General features: G+C 38.7%; 1 long non-coding RNA gene and 1 other non-coding gene across 2 annotated transcripts; both read left to right on the plus strand.

Moving 5' to 3' along the window:
• The first annotated feature begins 265 nt into the window (after nucleotides 1-265).
• On the plus strand, nucleotides 266-7,342 carry LOC141629904 (uncharacterized). The gene is made up of 3 exons (XR_012537380.1): nucleotides 266-443; nucleotides 536-609; nucleotides 7,062-7,342. It is a non-coding gene; the product is annotated as an uncharacterized LOC141629904 (long non-coding RNA).
• A 5,204-nt stretch (nucleotides 7,343-12,546) lies between these two features.
• Nucleotides 12,547-12,653, plus strand: LOC141645609 (small nucleolar RNA R71). The gene has a single exon (XR_012545087.1). It is a non-coding gene; the product is annotated as a small nucleolar RNA R71 (small nucleolar RNA).
• The last annotated feature ends 4,813 nt before the right edge of the window (nucleotides 12,654-17,466 follow it).

Below are 17,466 nucleotides of genomic sequence, written 5' to 3' on the forward strand. Positions count from 1 at the left end.
AATAATAATAATAATAATAATAATAATAATAATAATAATAATAATAATAATAATAATAATAATAATAATTTCCGTCTTAAGTTATAGTAGATTTAAGACGTATTTCCGTCTAGCAAAAGACCGTCACAATTTACTTTTAAGACTAGGTTTAGTCCGGATCAATCACAAGTCAACAACTCACCATATACCCTCATTATTTATTATTCTCTCCCTCACACACACTCATTTAAATAACCATTTTTTTTTATTCACTCTCACACTCCCATAAACTAGTCACTTCCCTCCTCCTTTCCTTTTATTCGAACAAACAACAATGCTCAATATACAGAACAACACCTTCATTAAAATTCAAGCCTTCGAACTCCGATTTCTCCTCCATTTCTCAACCGTTTCCTTTGATTTTTGCGCCATTAGCTTCCCCTTTCCATCCTTCAACTTTTTAGGTAAGAAAGTTCCAGTTTGTTGAGTTTTCATCTCGACCCGTCTTAAAGGTGTTGCATTTTTGGTAGCCAATTTCGTGTATTATGGTTGCTAGGTGAAGAATTCGAAGACCCGGAGGAAGACTCGAGCTTTGTGGACCGTTTATTTGAAGATTAGAGAGATTTTGAGGTAACGGTGATAGGTTACTCGACAAAATGTCGAAATTACTTGTTATTATGTCGTTTTGTGTGCTAAACTTGCGTGTTGGATGTTTACACTACAACAAATCCCTTGCATTTTTGACGCTTATAAAGCCAACTCTCGACGCAAAAAAGGCGTCGATAATTATATTCTCGACGCTTCTTAAAAGAGTCAAAATTTTGTCGTCAGTATTTTTTGACGCTTTTTAGCGTCTCCAATTTTGACGCCTTTATGCGTCAATAATAAAAAAAACTACGCTTTTAAGTGTCACTCTATGGTATAATCATGACGCTAAAATTATATATTCATGACGCTTTTAAGCGTCATCTGTTGATTTCTCTATAACGAATTATTGCATGCATCAATTTTGTTTCACACATACATACATCACGACATATATTTAATCAAAGTTCTTACATTATTGTCGATAGGGGTCGTCATTAAATTGTAACAAAACCTCATAATTAATAACCAAGAAAACTAGAAAATACTCATAATATAATTAAATTAGTAGTTACTACTACAATTCAAGTATTACATTATTCAACCATGCCAAAATAGAAAGAGTGTTGACTGAACTTAATCCAAAATACATACTCCCTCCTATCCACTCTTTTCTTCCCTATTTCCTAAAACGGATTATTCAGGTTTTCTTCCTCTTTCTTTTTTGAGAAAGTTTTTATTAATATTATACTCTTACCTCTTTCCACTCATCAAACCCCACTATATACTTTATTAATATTTAATTCTAATTATTCCTACCTCTCTCCAATAACCAAACCCCACTCATCTCCTTTATTAATATTTAATCATAATTATTCATACCTCTCTCCAATTACCAAACCCCACTCATATCTTTATCAATATTATACTCCCCACCCTTAATCTCCGTGCCCACTTCAAAGGGGAAAAAAAAGATGGATGGGAGGGAGTATTAAAACTCAAGTTATCAAATAGTACTAGAACAAAAAATCTCTTGATAAAATAATTCGACACGATAGTTGTAGCAGATAACATTCCGTCTCATTATTCCGGCGCGACTTGACCATCCGAAGAATCTGAAACCTACAAATTTCAAATGAGCGCATCGATTTAGTATCAGGTAATAATTCAGTTTGAAACATAGCAAACTAAATGACTTAGCCAATGTTAAGTCAGTGACTCATTTCTCCTAAACATTAGTGTTGTAGTACACCGAAATATTGATGTTATTTGACAATAAATCAAGCCATGAGAACAAATTCATAGATACAAAAACAACATTTAACATAGATTGGTTGTACAAGCAAATGAAGCCATGACCCCAGTACCCTTAGTTGCAAAACTTAGGTTGGGTACACACGCGCATTAACTGAAGGCAATATATTACCATTCTAAGCAGTGAAATTTCAATTGTAGCATCATAACCCTAGAATGTAGTTCCATATATTTTGGTCAATGTGCAAATAGACCCAATTATAATATTCCGACAACCTTTCACCGAAAAACTACCAAAACTAATGCTGGAAAAGTTATTAAAATCAAATTATCCCGAGTTTTGAGAGTAACTTGTTGATCAGTTAGTTTGCTCAGACAATAGGTGAAGGTACTAGCAATAATTCTACTGAAATCCAATGGGAAGTTGGGATCCATTCTACTTAGGCGTTTGACTATTGGCATTTTGCACTAGGAGTGAAGATTTTAGGCGTATGATTATGTGAAATTGTGAATGCGTTTTCTCAAAAGTCAAACAGTCGATACTAACCCATACATTTTTTTTTTCGAGTGTTCCCAAATTCTAACGTTCCTCGTATAATTAGAGTTTCTTATTGTAACTGGGAATAGGGATTTGCAGCTAACAACTATGTTAACTGCTTCGTTCTATCCTTGATTGATAAGCAAACAAACAATAGATAGAGCAGGTGTTGCTAAAAGGAAGATTTTAAGTAGTTGTTGATCGAGGCCATTTCGTGTTCACAATTAAGTATATGTGGTCGTTGGTCAATGGTCGATACAAAACACAATTTATACTTCACAAACAACTCTACAATTAGTAAAGAGGCAAGTAAAGGTCGGATCCCAAGGGACGGGTATTGAAATGAGAATTCTATTGTAACTAGTAGTGTCTAGGGGTGTCACAAATTGGGTTGATGTAGAAGGTTACTAAACTAGAATAACAATGAAAATAAACAAGCAAGATGAATAAAAAGGGGTGTAAACAATTGATTAAAAGCACTAGGGTGTCATGGGTTCATAGGGGAATCATGGGATATGATCATACAAACATGATCTCAAATTATAAGCAAGCAATTATTGTTGTGATGGATTGAGTTGGGTTATATCTTACAATCCTAGGAAAGTTTGGGTCCCGGAGCCGAATCGATTAGATTGTACAACACCTACAAGTCGACTTAATCTTTCCTACTCAACACATGCATGGTCTAACAAGACTCGAGTTGGGTTATGTCTTACAAGTCTCATTGAAAAGATAGAAGATGATAGTAAATGCAAGGATTCACAGGCTTAGCATTTCATCAAATATAACATGTGCATGTATTAAGATCAAAACAAGCAAGCAAATAAGATATGAAAGCATATTGATTTAAGCATGAATCATTCCCCATGTTGGTTTCCCCTAATCACCCATTAAACCCTAGCTAAGAGACTACTCACTCATTATCATGTTGATCATGCTAGAAAGGTTGTCAATCATACTAACATAATGAAACATGATGAATAAATGAAAGTAATTAACAATAATTAAAAAGGGATTAAGAGATTATACCTACTAATGATTCCAATAATAAAGCAAGAATAATAGAAGTACTTGAATCCTAGATTGAGAGGTTGTCAATCTCCCAATAATAACCCAAATAATCTTCAATTACCCAAAATAATGGAAGAACAAGAGAGAGATTAAAGAACTAAAACTTGGATTAAAACTTGATTAATACTTGATTACAATATTGAAGAGAGATTTGATTGATATTAACTACACTAATTATTGATAAGAAGAACATGCTCCTCTAATTAGACTAATGGGGTATTTATAGTGAAAATTAGGGAGGATGCATTAGGGTTAACTAAGGGCTAAACTAGTAATTACACTTTTTAAGTTGAGCAAGGAGGAGCCGGTATTTTCCGAGAGAAGGGCTTCTCTTTTCGTAGCTTGAAGAATGAAATCCGTCTTTGTCTGCATCAAATCCGTGCGGATTAGAGTCGGGACGGCCGGATTTGGGCTGGGCAATCCGAGCGGATTCGGGAGAGGGACGCTCGGATTGTTGAAGGGGAATCCGAGCGGATTCCAAGGAGGGACGCTCGGATTGTTGAGGCCGGACGGACGGATTGTCCGCAATCCGCTCGGATTGTTGGTCGTCAATTCTTCTTCTTTTTCTTCCCTTTTCTTCATAAATTCCTTGGGGATTTCCTTGGGGACGCAAGGATCCTTTCTCAACATTGCTCTTCTACTATGATATGTACAAAGGCCTTCTAGTCTTGTCTCTTCTTGATGCTTGGTCATTGAATACAATCAATTTAGCCTCGTTTTGCCATGAAAATGCAAGATTCTTACTCCTTTCCTACCAAGGGATCAAAATCTCAAAGAATATGCAAAACAAAGAACTAAAGATAAGAAATGACCCAAATAGGCACTAAAAAGCATGGAAACAATGGTAATTCGGGGCTAAATATGCGCCAATTATGGTCACATCAAATATCCCCAAACCGAACCTTTGCTCGTCCCGAGTAAAGAGGTGACAAAGACTAGGACCAAAACTAACCTATCCTAATAATAATAGCCGATATGAGACAATTAGCGGGTCTCACTCCGCCCCTTCAACTCACAACAAGACAACCATGAGGTAGGATGCCTTCTTGCAAGGCAAGGTGGGTCTTGCCAAAATGGCGACACATCCAAACATTAAAGCACATAAAATCACATAATGGATGCATCTACAAAAAGAATAGCCACTTTCCTCATCTAAGTGGCGGAAATTATCTACAAGGGAAGCAATTCAAGGGTACACAATCCTTCATAGATGCAATTTGTTCAAACTACTAAGCCTAGAAGGATACCAATAAATCACCTCCAAGTTGTGTCAAGCTAGGGTACCTTTGTCCTCAATCGTTAAATGCTTTTGTCAAGAGTAGACTCCCTATGGTGTTAGAAACACTGGAGGATCGCGGAATTCCCCCTCTTGCCTAGACAAGAAGAAGGGTCGTCCCCTCTCTACCGTGAAATGGTAGAGATGATGTTCATGAGATGCTTATCTGTTTAATTCATATAATATGTTGCGTTGTGATTGAGTAAAGTGGATTTGAGTAAGTTTTCTTGTCCGAAAGGTTATTTCCGAGTCAGTATTTATGGAATTGTATGTAGCTGTGATGTCTATCGATGTGGTTGTGGTGCCTCCGGTGGTGATCCGGGCACGGTATTTAGTATTGTGATGCGGGTATTTTCGCATTGTGGTGTGGCTGTTGGTGGCGGTGTTGTGATGCCGTCACCGGTTGTGGTGGAGTAGGCGGGATGATTATGATACGAGTTTTCGAAAGTGCATACCAGTTATACATAGATTGTTATTTTGTTTGCTGTTGTTCTTTGTGAGTTTTGGTTGAACATGTAGACAGTTGTCTTGCTTATTGATATTTTCTTTACCAGGTTAAGTTAAGAATGAGGTAGAGTATGATATGAAATAGAGTTGAATATGTTTTCGTTGTTGTCATGGTATAGTGATGTTCTATTGATGGGATACGGTTGTGAGAGGTTGTTACAAATTTTGATCTTGTTCTAGATAAGGCTTTAGTAGACATGGTAATGGAAAATGATTCGTGGAACATGTGTTGTAATGATCCTAAAGCGCGGGTAGTTCATAATCTTTTGTTGGGACAGTGAGTGTAGGGTGTTGGGGGAATTAGTGTCATATTAAGTTATGTATGAGTTTTGCGGTAATGAAGGAAAGAACTTGAGGATCTAGTGTGAGTATAAGTAACGAGTGTGGATCGGGAGTTATGCTTCTGGAAGATAAGTGCTTTACATAGCGAGGTATGTTGGTTTGCAGTGATAATGGAGAGTTAGTATGGTGATTTTGCTACGAGCCTTATGGTAGAGGTTAGGGGTGTGCAGATTGATTTGAAGTATGAGAACTGTTGAAGTAAGAGAGCCTTGAGAAATAGGCGTGATTATAGAAATGAGGTTATAGGCAGTTATCTTTGACATATGGTGGTGATGAGGATAATGAGATAATATAGCTCAGGGTTTAGTATTAGTGAGTTACGAGGACGTAACATTTGTCTTAAGAGGAGTAGGATGCATTAAAAGAGAGTTTCATGGTGGTGCATGCGGTAATATAATTGGAAGTAGAGTGTTAGCGTAGCGTAAAGGAGGGATTTGTTTTGTGGACAATACTTATAAAAGGCCATGGCCGTGCTTGTAGTAGTGTGATGCTTCGAGTGTGGGAATATTTTATATAGTGTTGACATTGAAGGATGATGTTATGAGTCCGAGTAAACTTCGAGGACGAAGTTCCTTTTAAGGGTGGTAGAATGTAACATTCCGTTTGATGTCTAGGAGTGTCTTGATTTTGGATTTGATAGTGGATGATATTATGGAGCTAGCAGTGTTAGTGGATGGTGGTTGGTTATGTATGAAGTTGGTGTCGTGAGAGATATATATGTGGTGGATACGATATCGTGAGTCATGTTAAGGAAGTAAACATAGTTGGTGGAGTGGGTGTTAAGAGTTCATGTTTTATGTTTGGTCGAGTTGTTGAGTTCTTAGTTATGTTGTTGTGTCTGGGTCGAGTTAGTATGGTTGTTTTTAGAGTATGGGTTGAACTTCGGGGACGAAGTTCTTTTTAAGGAGGGAAGACCGTAATACTCCGTATTTATAAGTCTTGGGGTACTTATCGAGTAGGCCTTACTCGTCGAGTAAGGGTAAGTTGCGTTTTAGAAAAGTTTCGACTGTAGGGTACTCTATCAAGTAGCCTTAGGTACTCGATAGAGTAAGGGGGTACTCTATCAAGTAGCCTTAGGTACTCGATATAGTAAGGGGGTACTCTATCAAGTAGCCTTAGGCACTCGATCGAGTAAGGAGGCACTCGATCGAGTGCCTTGGGTACTCGATCGAGTGTCCGGTTTTACGGGGAGTTTTCTCGGGTTTTGTTAATTATGCGATTAAGGTATTTAAACATAATCGTCATTGTTTTAAATCACTTTTGCAAAACCTAAAACCCTGTTTAAGAGAGAAAGCAACCAGTTCATCTTCCTAATCGCATTCTTAGCAATTCCCGGAGTTCAGACGGTCGGTTCTTGTCGTTATTCGTATCGTTGAAGTTCCTTGCGTCGAGGGTAAGCTTTTAATATAATTTTTATAGTGTTTTGTTAAGTTTGGTTAAACCCTAATTTAGAGATTGGGGGTTTTGTGTGTAGTATGTGATGTGTAGTCTCTATGTGTTATATGATAGGAGGAGGGTTCGTAGAAGAGGCTTTTTGATACAGCTGTAGATACCGTCTGCTTGTTGTGCTTTCCAGGTAGGATTTCCTACTCAGTATTAGTCCCATAATGGGATATTGGTGATGTGTTGTATTTGGTTGTTTGATATAATGATTGTACTGTGTTTGTGGTTGTGATTGTTGTTGATGGTTCTCGAGATGCGTTCTCGGCTGAGTGGGGTCACTTGCGGGAGTGACTTCACGCCCTAGTTTCGCCCTTCGTGGAACCCGCCACGGAAGGGGATGTGCACATTAATGGGACAGGGTTATCGCTCGGTATGATGAGCGGGGCTTAGGTGGGAACGGCTGCGGTCCCCCACTCGCAGGGTCGGTCCAAAGGGACGATCGATTTGAGATGATGGGGATTGGTTGGTGGTGTGTGTGTGTGTGTGACAGTTCAGCTGTCTGTTTGTCTTATTATTGATATATATATATAAGTTGTGTGATTAGTACTGACCCCGTTTAAATGTTTTAAAAACTGTGGTGATCCATTCGGGGTTGTGGTGAGCTTTTGCTTGAGGTATATCTTGGATACGCGTGGGATCTAGTTGGGGATGGAGTCATCACATATCAGAGTCTTTAGTCTTCCGCTGTGTTTATTAGAACAGTTCCTTTCAGTTGGTTTATAGTTTGAGGACAGTTGTATTTTGCTTACAGTTGGTTTTGTAATGTAATCACTTAAACTTATTTAATAAAGTATGTTTCTTCATTGTCTTATGATTATCATGCCTCGGGTAACCGAGATGGTGACATCCTCATACCTGAGTGGTCCTGGTAAGGCACTTGGAGTATGGGGGTGTTACAGTCTCTTTCTTCATCTCCACTTGCTTCTTCCTCAATATTATCATCAATTTCTTCACCATTTCCAACAACCTCATTGTCTTCCACCACGTCCCTAGATGCACCCGGAAACAAGGGTTCTTTATCCGCCCAACTAGGCAAAGGACAAGATGGATCAAGGAGTCCTTGCCTAGCTAAATGTAAGAGGGGAGGATATTGAGCCAAATATGCATTCTTCCGATCTTCATAAGCTTGCTTGTGCATTGCTTGCATAAGAAGAGTGACATAGTCTTTCCCAATTTCAACTCCTTGCGGTTTGAACTCTTCATACACAAAGGGGTAAGGCGGTATAACAATGGAAGAGGAGGGGGTTTCATGATCACCCTTTTGTTGTTGAATGATGTACTCGGCTTCTTCAGATAGGGGAAGTACATAGTTGGTCCGGTGGACACTTAGACGACAAATCTTTGCGGGTAAAGTGAATGATCGAGTCTCACTAGTAAGCCATCCACACTTGGTGTCAAGGGGGTTTTGAGCAACCCACTTGAACTTGTTAATCATCATAGGCATATCAATAAGATGGCCACCTTCCTTTGCCTTGTATTTGCTATCCTTATTGAAATTAGGATCAAAGTGCTTGGCTAGGACCGTGACTAGGCCGCCATTAACAATAACGGTTGTACCCTTCTTCCCACTATCAACATGGAGCCATCTATCAACCAATAGCCTCAAAGAATTGAAAGGCTTGGTATGGATTCTTCCGATATTCAAAGCCGATTAAAGGAGAATAAAATCAAGTCTTGTGAAATGATTGGTGTCTTTCCTAGCAATTATGGTATTTCCCACAACTTTGTGCCATACTCTTATGCCCGGATGATGGACCAAAAGAGCACGACAAGCATGAAAATCATCAAATTTCTTCCCGGAGATTGCCTCCCAAAGAGGCTCGGGGTCATACTTTCCATAATGCTTAAAGTATCTCGATTCATCGCTAAGACCCAAAATTTCACCCAATTCCTTAAAGGTAATGCGTCTACTAATGTTAGCTAGACGAAACTCAAGATTTTCCCTATTCTCAACTTTGGTGACTTTTAAAGAACTTAAGAATTCCAAGACAAGGGAGGGGTATGTCAATTCCTTTGTTTCAAACAATTTATTCAAACCCATGGCATTGAAAAAGGCTTTTGTTTGTTCAAGAACACCCAATTTCTCCAAAGCATCTTTACATATGAGTTTGGTGGATTGAATTGATTTCATAGCAAACTTGGCAAATGTCTTTCTATGGGTATCGGAAATAAAAGTTACCTCCGGATAATGCAAGAGTTGATCGATTACCGGAGTAGAAGGTGATGCTCCCATAGAAGTTTGTTGTTGTTGTTGTTGTTGCACTTCCAAGTTTGGTGTTGCTACCACCATTGCCAAAGCTTTCTTTGTTTGGAGAGCTTTTTGCCTTTGAGAGAGAGCCTTTGCCTTTGGTGCCTTTGTTGCCTTTGTTGCACCCTTTGTCCTTGCCATTTGATGAACTAACCAAGAAAAGAATCAAAAATCTTCAATTTGTAGAATGCCCAAATCGATTTGAAGGTGAAAGGCTTTGCCTTTATGAAATCAAAAGTCGACTCAAAGGTTGAAGATTTTGTTCTTGGTTTTGATTGTTATTGAAGATGGAGTGATTGATTTGTTGTTTGAAGGATGGTTTGATTTGATTTTGGTGGATTTTGTTGAGGGTTTTTGTTTTTGTGATGGAGAGGATGAGGGTTTTGATGTTTAGGGTAGTGTTTATGAATGAATGAATGAATGAATGAAGGTGGGAGGGTATTTGAAGAAGTCGAAATTTTCGAAAACGCAGGGGCAATCCGTGCGGATTAGGCCCAATCCGTGCGGATTCTCGCAGCCTTCAAAATTTTCGAAAGCTCGCCTAAAGACGGGCGGATTCTGGGGAATCCACTCGGATTCTTCTATGATGGGACGGGCGGATTTGCTTCGGGACGGACGGATTCTAGTCCGAGAGAAATTTCTTTGTTTTCTTCACCGCAAAAAGACGGCGTCTTCTTCACAAGACGGACGGATTCTATGAGACGGGCGTTTTTCCGAAATACGCTCGGATTCTTCAACATCAAGAAATTTTCAATTTCAGCTCACTCGGACGGGCGTCTTTTGGTCAGGACGCTCGGATTGTTGGAGACGGGCGGATTTGGTACAATCCGCTCGGATTCTGGTCCTGTGTACCCGGATTCATTCCATTCGTGCACAATGCATTTCCCTTTACTATTCTTCCATTCTTCTTCATTTCTTGTGTTCTTCATTGTGGGGGTACTACTAAGGCATGAATAGCCTAGGCAATTCCCATCCCCACACTAAGGTAAAGCACTACACATCAATGGAAATCGTTAGTCCCTCCCTCACTTCTCTCTTACATGACAATTATTTTGATCAAAGTAAATAAAAATCCAAAAATGACAAAAATGCAATACAAGAATTGAAATGTAAGTTAGGGAGTTAGAAATATTTACAAGTGGTGGTTTAGGGAGGACTCCACCAAACTCTCATTCTTGATGAGATGTCAAGGGGGCATGTTCAAGGTGTTGTTGATGTTGCTCAACACCTTGAAGAAGTAGTCAAAAGCTTGTTCATTGTTATGGTAGAGGTCCTCAATAGACCGTGCCCCTTGTTGTTGATCATGATCGATGACATGCCCAATGTAGGGATTAAAGATCCCTTCAAATTCGTCGTCCCAAAGACCACAAACTTCGTTGAGTTGATCATTGAAAATCTCTTGCTTAGATGGAGACAACTCTCCCAATTTCTTCTCTTGGCCAATGAGGCCATCCTCTTCTTCCTTGGTTGATTTTGATGAGCTTTGCAAGCTCTCCTTGTCACAATTCACTTGCTCTTTGAATGGAGCATCTTCAACTTTCTTCCTCCATTGAGTTCCGATTTCTTCCTTTCATCTTTCCTATATAATGATCAATCATGAAACATGGCTCATGCAAACGAGGAGCTCTCATGGTCTTGTCAAGATTAAAAGTTATGCTTTCATCTCCCACTTCTAGAGTGAGCTCTCCATGTTTCACATCAATCACCGCACCCGCGGTGTGTAGGAAAGGTCTTCCTAGGATGATTGGAATGTTGGAATTTTCCTCCATATCAACAATGACAAAGTCCACCGGGATGAAAAACTTCCCAATTCGCACGGGGACATCTTCCCATATCCCTAATGGTGTCTTCGTCGATCTATCGGCCATTTGGAGTGTGATATTGGTGCATTTAAGCTCTCCCATTCCCAACCTTTTACTCACCGAGTACGGCATGACACTCACACTAGCCCCTAGATCACATAAGGCTTTGTTGATCGTCGTGTCGCCAATGGTACACGGTATTGAGAAGCTTCCCGGATCCTTTAACTTTGGAGGTGAACTCCCTTGAAGTATTGCACTACTCACCTTAGTGAAGGCGATAGTCTCAAGTTTCCGGATCGACTTCTTCTTTGTGAGGATATCTTTCATGTACTTTGCATAGGCCGGTACGTGATTGATTAATTCCGTGAAAGGAATTGAGACTTCTAAGTTCTTCACAATCTCCATGAACTTTCCAAGTTGATCATCAAATTTGGGCTTGGCTTGACGACTTGGAAAAGGAAGTCTAATCACAATGGGCTCCTTCTCTTTGGCTTTGTCTTCATTTTTTTTTGAACTTTCTTCTTTTGATGATTCCCCTTCTTTGGGGCTTTGCACAACAACTTCATTTTTACTAGCTTTCACAACTTCATCCTCAACTTGCTTCTTCGGTGCCTCATATCTTGTACCACTTCTCAAGTGAATGGCACTAACCGTTTCATGTCTAGGGGGATTACTTTGAGGTGGTAATTGCCCCTTTTGTCTTTGTGAGCTTGAAGATGCTAGTTGAGTCAATTGTGTTTCCAACATCTTGGTGTGAGCTAGAATGTTGTTGATGGTGGTGTCTTTTGCTTGGCTATCTTTTTGCATTTGAGTGAAAAATTCTTGTTGATTCTTTTGCATTTGGAGGACCGCTTTTTGGACATCAAAACCTTGGTCATTTTGGTGATTGTATGGATTTTGATTTTGGTAACCTTGGTTTTGATTGTAAAAGGGTCTTTGATTTTGATTTCTCATGGGTGGTGGAGTGTATGTTGTTTGAGGGTTTTGAACATTTTGGCTTTTGTATGAGAGATTTGGATGGAACTTGGTGTTTTCATTGTAAAAATTTGAATAAGGGGTACCACTTTTGTAAACTTGGAAAGCATTAACTTGTTCGGTTGTTCCCCTACACTCACTTGGGTCATGACCCAAAGTTCCACAATTCTCACATATCCCACTTGGGATTGATGAGGATGCCGTCATGGCATTGACATGATGCTTTGATGTTTTTGAGTTTTCCTCAAGTCTAGCCATAGCTTGTTCAAACTTCAAGTTGATTGTGTCAATGTGAGCACTAAGTTGAGCACCCAATTGAGTAACGGAGTCCACTTCATGCTTTCCTCCTCTAGTAGCCTTGCGAGGTCTACTATATTGTGAATTATGGACCGTCATTTCCTCAATCTTGTTCCATGTTTGATTGTCATCAACTTCGGTGAACATTCCATTTGATCCCATATTGAGAATGTTCCTTGAATCTTCATATAAACCATTCCAAAATTGTTGCACTAAAAACCATTCGCTAAGTCCATGGTGAGGACATGAGCGACAAATACCTTTGAACCGCTCCCAAGCTTCATACAAAGATTCTTCATCCCTTTGCTTAAAACCCGTAATTTGAGCTCTTAGCATGTTAGTCTTTTCCGGTGGGTAGAATTTTTTGTAGAAAGCTAGAGCTAACTTCTTCCAAGAATCTATTCCAAGGGTGGCCTTATCAAGGCCCTTCAACCATTGCTTTGCGGTGCCGATTAACGAAAAAGGAAATAAGACCCATCTTATTTGGTCTTGAGTCACGCCCGTTTGAGAGATAGCATCACAATAATCGCAAAAGGTTTCCATATGAGAATGAGGGTCCTCACTAGGCATTCCCCCGAATTGGCTCCTCTCAACTAGTTGGATGAAGGCGGACTTGGCAATAAAATTACCGGTGAGATGTTGCGGTGTAGGAGTACCATTTGGTAGATTCTCCTCGGTGGGTATAGAGTGTGACGAGAATTTAGGCATTGTAGGTGGATTTTGTGGGATATTGTTTAATGGGTTTTCTTCTTCTTCTATTGCGAAAGGATTGACAAACTCACTAGTGGGTTGAACAACTTCACCAACACCTCTCAAATTCCTCCTAACAAGTCTCCTATTATTCGTCAAGGTTCTTTCGATTTCACGGTCAAAAGGTAACAAATCACTTTGTAACCTTCTAGACATGCAAAATATCAAACAACTCGAAAACAATTAGAACAAACCTTGAGGAGTTTTACTTCCCCAAGGTGAAAAAGACACAACTAATAACAATAAAAGAAGTCTTAAATCAATTAAACACCGTCCCCGCAACGGCGCCCATTTTTGATCGAGGCCATTTCGTGTTCACAATTAAGTATATGTGGTCGTTGGTCAATGGTCGATACAAAACACAATTTATACTTCACAAACAACTCTACAATTAGTAAAGAGGCAAGTAAAGGTCGGATCCCAAGGGACGGGTATTGAAATGAGAATTCTATTGTAACTAGTAGTGTCTAGGGGTGTCACAAATTGGGTTGATGTAGAAGGTTACTAAACTAGAATAACAATGAAAATAAACAAGCAAGATGAATAAAAAGGGGTGTAAACAATTGATTAAAAGCACTAGGGTGTCATGGGTTCATAGGGGAATCATGGGATATGATCATACAAACATGATCTCAAATTATAAGCAAGCAATTATTGTTGTGATGGATTGAGTTGGGTTATATCTTACAATCCTAGGAAAGTTTGGGTCCCGGAGCCGAATCGATTAGATTGTACAACACCTACAAGTCGACTTAATCTTTCCTACTCAACACATGCATGGTCTAACAAGACTCAAGTTGGGTTATGTCTTACAAGTCTCATTGAAAATATAGAAGATGATAGTAAATGCAAGGATTCATAGGCTTAGCATTTCATCAAATATAACATGTGCATGTATTAAGATCAAAACAAGCAAGCAAATAAGATATGAAAGCATATTGATTTAAGCATGAATCATTCCCCATGTTGGTTTCCCCTAATCACCCATTAAACCCTAGCTAAGAGACTACTCACTCATTATCATGTTGATCATGCTAGAAAGGTTGTCAATCATACTAACATAATGAAACATGATGAATAAATGAAAGTAATTAACAATAATTAAAAAGGGATTAAGAGATTATACCTACTAATGATTCCAATAATAAAGCAAGAATAATAGAAGTACTTGAATCCTAGATTGAGAGGTTGTCAATCTCCCAATAATAACCCAAATAATCTTCAATTACCCAAAATAAAGGAAGAACAAGAGAGAGATTAAAGAACTAAAACTTGGATTAAAACTTGATTAATACTTGATTACAATATTGAAGAGAGATTTGATTGATATTAACTACACTAATTATTGATAAGAAGAACATGCTCCTCTAATTAGACTAATGGGGTATTTATAGTGAAAATTAGGGAGGGTGCATTAGGGTTAACTAAGGGCTAAACTAGTAATTACACTTTTTAAGTTGAGCAAGGAGGAGCCGGTATTTTCTGAGAGAAGGGCTTCTCTTTTCGTAGCTTGAAGAATGAAATCCGTCTTTATCTTTGAAATCCGTGCGGATTAGAGTCGGGACGGCCGGATTTGGGCTGGGCAATCCGAGCGGATTCGGGAGAGGGACGCTCGGATTGTTGAAGGGGAATCCGAGCGGATTCCAAGGAGGGACGCTCGGATTGTTGAGGCCGACGAACGGATTGTCCGCAATCCGTTCGGATTGTTGGTCAGCGTCAATTCTTCTTCTTTTTCTTCCCTTTTCTTCATAAATTCCTTGGGGATTTCCTTGGGGACGCAAGGATCCTTTCTCAACATTGCTCTTCTACTATGATATGTACAAAGGCCTTCTAGTCTTGTCTCTTCTTGATGCTTGGTCATTGAATACAATCAATTTAGCCTCGTTTTGCCATGAAAATGCAAGATTCTTACTCCTTTCCTACCAAGGGATCAAAATCTCAAAGAATATGCAAAACAAAGAACTAAAGATAAGAAATGACCCAAATAGGCACTAAAAAGCATGGAAACAATGGTAATTCGGGGGCTAAATATGCGCCAATTATGGTCACATCAGTTGTATACACACATGGTGATAAAACAGTGAAATTAGTAAAAAGTACTTGTGTATTAGTTGCATGTAAGATATTCTTTGCAAGGTTTACGACTTGAGTTGATGTTGTTCCGGTGCTTAGAACATCCATCACTTTCTTCAGCAAGTCTTGATTCGTATTATGCATCTTCATTATATCTTAATTTTGCTTGATCAGCCCTTCATTTAACTCGGTCAAATTAGCCACTTTTTTCTCCATAATCTGTAATTTTAACCCGTCATTTTCACCATTATCGAACTTCTCTTTCCTTAATATACTACGCACACCAAATACATCACTTTGTTTCACACCAAATCCATAACCCACGGGACGATTGGGGATTTCTCCCCCGTACATTAGCTTGTTGAAAGTTTCATTCTCAATTTGTACACGAGACTTTGTACTTGAATATATATCAATTTCTGTCTGAACATTAGCATCTGCATCATCCTATACTCGACAAAATCAAAAGTATAAAGCTCATTAAAGCAACATTTTCAAAGAAGATATATTAGCAACATCATAAGTTTTTATGTTTACCAAAAAGTCTTCAGTTACTGTGTCTTTGACAAACGTCCCGTCTTTCTTTTGATGAGTACTCCTAAACATTTCCAATACACTTGTTTCCCTATTATTTCTCTCCTCCTGAAATACAATATCAACAAGATGATATGGCTAACTATACTAACAAATGTAATGTATGGATGTGTTAAATTTGGATGAAGTCATACAAAAGAAGCTCGTATATTAGCGTAGCTTTTAGCTCCGGATGTATGAACATGATTTTGAAGTGCACGTGCTTCTTTTCCACAATCTGAATACCTCTGCATCCAAATTAAAATCATAAATAATTCTACATTAGGCACATACGCGGCTAAGTACACCATTATGTCACCACTCTTTGCTATATACCTGTCCCTTTCCGTACCAATAATCAACCAAATCAATCCAACTGTCACGAGGATGTCTAGAAGGCACAGATTGGTATATCTGTTCTTTCGTCAATGTTGTAAGTTTAAAAATCTTCTTCTTTAAGGAATGTTTATATATATACTCTCAAGCTTTTACCCGTGCGCTTCAGAATTCCTTGGTCATAGCAATCACCATTGGGTATAACAAAACGGGACTTGGAAGAAAAATAAAATAAATAAATAAAGACATTATAGTAAAGCACATTAAATTTGAACCTGCACTAACCAATTCGTAAAAAGAGATCAATTTTATAGATTAGGAGAAATTCTTACTCGAATCAACTTAACAATCTCAACTTTGAAGTGTTCTTTGAAATGTTGCTGTATGCCAAAGATTGAAGGGGGGCTTGGGTTCAAGGATAGTTGTGTTTGGAATGTTGCTTTGTTGGGTAAATACGTGTGGTGGCTTGCTTCCAAAAAAGATCATATGTGGGTAAAGTGGGTGAATCATGTGTATATGAAAGATAAGCATTGGTCTGATTATCAAGCTCCTCCTGACTGTAGCTGGTCTTGGAGGAAAATCACTCACATCATCAAAAAATTCAAGCAAGCCTATACTAATGATAAGTGGCTCAATTCTAATCTCAAATATACAGTGAAAGCAAGGTATGATTGGTTGAGAGGGGTACATCCAGTGGTTCCATTGTGTCACTTGGATTGGAATAAGCTTAACATTCCAAAAACTTCTTTCATTAGCTGGTCCATTATGCATAAAAGATTGCTTACTAAGGACAGGTGATACCGGTCGTCGCAGTATCAAAAATAAACCTAAATACAACTAACAGAAGTCAGCGGCAAGTAGGGTCGATCTCCACAGGGAGGCAAAAATGAGATTTATCTGTCTAATTTTAGTCTATGAGTAACGGGTCACAATGTGGGGGTTTGAAAAGTGATATTCTAAACTAAAGAGAATAAGGGAGAGGGAAATAAAAAAGAAGGAAGCAAACAGATAAAGAGGAACAGCTAAGACAGACGGTTCACCATAATCATTCAGTTAAGTAATCTAGGTCTCAGGTCAATGCAAATACGGTCTAAGGGGTAACGAATGTCACCTTTCGGTCCTTAATTCACCCTAAAGTGTAAACAGCTTAACTTTCGCCCTCACTGCAATACCCTATTGTTCGCTACTAGTCTCGCCTTTTCCAACCTTTCGGTCCAGGTCAAGGATCACTAAGAATTAAAGGTCTAATTGCGTCGACTCAATTAGAAAGATACAGTTAATTGTAGCATTTAACCAACAAAGACTATACTAGCATTAACCCAATAAATCGATTACTATTCCCTCATGATTATGGATCCCCTATAGTCTTAGCGTATGGGAATTAGCTACTCATTATGAAATAAACAAGATCAAGAAT

This window comes from Silene latifolia, chromosome 2, assembly GCF_048544455.1.
Source record: "Silene latifolia isolate original U9 population chromosome 2, ASM4854445v1, whole genome shotgun sequence".
In the NCBI taxonomy this organism is placed as follows: Eukaryota; Viridiplantae; Streptophyta; class Magnoliopsida; order Caryophyllales; family Caryophyllaceae; genus Silene; species Silene latifolia.